Raw genomic sequence first — 3,999 nt, 5'->3', positions numbered from 1 at the left:
CATTTCAATTATGTTCACTACCCTTCATTGCCACCCATCATCTTGTTACATCAAAATAAATAATCTATCTTGAAGTAACAAGTCCCCAGTGATTCTAAATCACAACATTTTGACCTTACTTATAATCCACCGAAAAATCAAACTATAAATGAATGCAACTAAGCACATATACATCTCGTCTCGCGCTAAAGTGTACAACTTTGATGGGGAAGTCGAATAACATGTATAATTACTGCGATATATCTTCTGTTATTAATTAAAGTGTAGAATTTGATTTTCATTTTAACAAAAGTACGCGATTTATTCAATAATAATATAAAGTAGTATGTTTAGAATTACAGTGAATAAGTAACTTAAATTTTGTACTGTCCAAGCCAGTGAAATTCTATCATCTGGTGGAAGGAGTGGTGGTGGATCGAGTTTGTAAGCTTTATCTGGAAAAACAGACACAACCCCTTTAAGATCTACATCACAATAATTCATGGTTAACAAATTTATAAATATTTAAAGGAAAAATGAGTAAGTTTTCAATAGAAAAAAAAATAGCTTCTAAGCATACCAGCCATTCTATCGGCTTCCTTTTGCGTTAGCTTCACCGCAAAACCACTAAAACTCTTCCAATAGTAGCATAATATAGATTTGGGTGCTGAGTTTCTAAAATTGTAGAGAAAAAGAAAGGAAAAGTTGAAGTAGTCAAGTTATTCTTTTTTGAAAGTCATCAAAAGTTTATACTATAGAGATCTATTGTTTGTGACTAATCTATTGTTTACCTTGATGTATCAAATCTTTGTAACGGAGAAGTGAATAAGTTTCATTTCCTAAGATATCTCCGGTGTAGACAATATAAGTCTGCATTTTTAATTTGACATATAGGTTTATCATAAAAAAAAACACTTATTCCAACCAAAAACATGAACATGGGAATTTGATAAGGGTTAATAACAACTTACCTTTAGATTTTTATCTTGGCTAGATGATGAGTCACATTTCACCAAAAGTGAAGCCAGGCTATGAAGGAGTAAGATACCAATAAAATATCTACCCTCCATTGTCAAGCTAATATAGTTAATGCATTTTTTATATACCTAGCATTTGATTTCATAAAGTACTGTATTCTTATGTTCCACTTTGTATTAAACTAACTTTACTATAATCTATTTAGCTAGTTATTAAAATATAGTTAATGCATTCATTATAAGTATTCTAATTGTGAAATCTGAGTTGGACATTCAGCTATTAGAACTCAGATTTTCTATACATGCTAGAGGATAATTTTCTGAGCATAAACACAAAATCTATTTTATCATGTGTTTCTCTAAGTGTTTGATCTCATGTGTTTAATTTACCAGTTCAAGAATGTAAAAGCAAATTTTCCGAGGATAAACAAAGTCTAACATAAACTTATAAAAAATATAGTATGAAGTGAAAAACCCTAAATCAAAAATCCAAAGATTACAAAACTCTAAGAAAGAAAATTAAACTCTGACCTTAGAAACAACAATATGAAGAAAGAACTATAAAACTTGAAGAAGATGCATGAAGCTCGTGTCTCTTATGTGGAAGTGGTAGAAACAGATTGAGAGAGAAAAAAAAATACGTGGATGTGTTATGGTGGTGGGTGGTTGTGTCTGTGGACGGTGGCGGGATGGATGAAAGTGAAGGTGCGACGGCGGTGGTGCGGAAGCGGGGGGGTTGTGAGGTGAGCTTTGAGTGAAAGAGAAGAGAGATGGTCGATTGGAAGAGAGAAATGAGAGGGAGGATTGTTTGGGTCTGAGTTAAGAAAACCTATACAACATTATGGAAAATATGGATGTATAAATTGGATCTTTTTAATATAACATTAAATCAATGGATATTTTGTTAGGTTAGAAGTATTTTCTTTTTTGAGTTTTGATCATAATTTTCATGGTTTCTCTAGTAATAAATTGATTCACATTTAATTTAATAAAATATTAGTTTGAATAATATTAACTTGTGACATAAAAAATCAACTTATTATGAATCAACGTCACATATTTTTAAATAATACTCTTAAGAAGTCAGATAAAGATAGATCGATAGACTTTGTGATAAAAATGATAAATTATATGGAGAAAAGTCAAATTATCGAGAAAGCGAAAGATCTGAACAAACTATAAAAAAATTGATTAAAAAAATATATTGAGATTAACTCTTTGAATAAAACAATGATCAAAGATAAAAAATTATGGCAAAAATAAATATGTAGCCTATCTCACTTAGAATGATAAGACTTGATTATTGTTCTTCATATTATATAAGTTCTTGAAAATAAGTGTAAATGGTGTGTAATTGTAATGAGTTTAGTTTGCAAAGGATAAAAGAAGAAACTTTTACCCTACCCATATTCCCAACATAAATCTCAAAATACCCAAATCTCTTTCATGTATATTTCAAATTATCCAACTTTCAAAATAAAAAATGGGGTTTATTAAAGAAATAAGGTGTAAGTCAATTGAATCGATGCCTCTGTATATTGTTAAGTTTAATTACTTTTTTTGTGATTTTTTTTTACAAATTTAACGTTTTTTGTATATTTTTTTTAATAAAGTGTGTCCTGCAAAAGTAATACGTAATTTTATGTAGGAAAATCAATAAAAAACGTGAAATTTATGGAAAATCCACTTAAAACCTAAATAAAATTAAAAAAAAAATACAGAGACTTCGATTTAATTGACACGCGGTATTAAATTTAGGAGTAAGTGTTATATGATTTAAGAGACTTATTTTTGTTTGAAAGTTGAGTTGTTTGAAAATAAATTATTTTGGGATTTATGTTGGGGAATATGGGTAGTGGGGTAAAAATTTCACAAAAAGAAAGCTTCTCAAAGATAAGTAAATTAAACTTTGGGTAATCTAAGCCACCAAGATATTGATATATAGAAAAACATCCAAATGTTAGAAGAAGAAAAATTGATCTACAAAGAAGAATAGAAAGGACAATGATTCATATATTATGATGAGAAGAGATGTTTTTGGTTCAACATTTTTGCAACATGGGATAACGTGGTTTCACTTTTGTAACTTATCATGTGAAATATGTCATTTTCAGTGTGCTATACTCATCGATTAATGTCCACCACCTACTTGTCCTCTCTCTCTCTCAGGCCACTGTGCATCATTAGGGTAGCTTTGTCTTCTTTACTCTACTTAATCTAAAAATTGATTAATTGTCAATTGTGAAACACCTTAATCTCTTGAAGTTGAACAGTTTTTTTATTTTTCCTATCGAATAAGTAAAACAATAATCTCTTCGTTTCTACATAAATTTAAATTATGAGTTTTTATTTTTGTTTATTTTTTATATTTATGATTGTTGTTTGTAAAATTCAAAATAATAATTATAAGTTTATCAAAATTAATTTTAAATATTTATGAGTTATTAATTATCCAATGATAATATACATTAAAATTAATTTAAATATTATGAGTTTGTCTTTGTTTCTGTTCCATAGTGGAATCATAGTTGATCGATAAATGAGGAGACATAGTTTGCTCTGGTGTTCTTGAGCTTCATAGAGAAGGGGTTGATCAGTAAGATTAACACTTCAACGCTCAACTCAGTAAGAAAGTTAAAAGTGATATATGAATGAGAATGAATTTGAATACCTAAGAAATAGGAGAAAAGAGTGCTAATTGAAAACGTGGATCACAACTCTTAGATTGATCTAGACAGCTAGCAAGATTCACGCGTGTGGAATTGTCTCCTCAGAGAGGAAAAAGAGATTACATATTTTGCATTTTATCCCTCTTACTTCGTTATTGGGCCATCACCTTTTGGGTCTTGGGAACGACCCATAATAGTTTCCCCCAAGCCCTTATTTTTGCTTTGTAGGACGAGGATTTGTAATATATATATATATATATATATATATATATATATATATATTCTAATGCTAAGATATGCCCCAAAGGCACAAGTTAATGATATATTTATAGAAATATTCTCTTGGATTGCGTGTGTCATACCCCAAAATTTAC

At 29.4% G+C, this 3,999-nt stretch overlaps 1 long non-coding RNA gene across 1 annotated transcript; it reads right to left on the bottom strand.

Annotated features, from left to right (window-relative positions):
- Positions 1-229: 229 nt before the first annotated feature.
- LOC127118226 (uncharacterized) lies at positions 230-1,850 on the bottom strand. Its single transcript, XR_007802131.1, has 5 exons — positions 1,488-1,850; positions 951-1,056; positions 771-849; positions 560-654; positions 230-464 (listed from the first exon to the last, which is right to left on the bottom strand). It is a non-coding gene; the product is annotated as an uncharacterized LOC127118226 (long non-coding RNA).
- Between the last annotated feature and the right edge of the window lie 2,149 nt (positions 1,851-3,999).

The sequence above is a fragment of the Lathyrus oleraceus genome, chromosome 2, assembly GCF_024323335.1.
Source record: "Lathyrus oleraceus cultivar Zhongwan6 chromosome 2, CAAS_Psat_ZW6_1.0, whole genome shotgun sequence".
NCBI lineage: Eukaryota > Viridiplantae > Streptophyta > Magnoliopsida > Fabales > Fabaceae > Lathyrus > Lathyrus oleraceus.
Note: the sequence above shows the minus strand (reverse complement) of the source record. Positions and strands in the feature narration are given on the sequence as shown.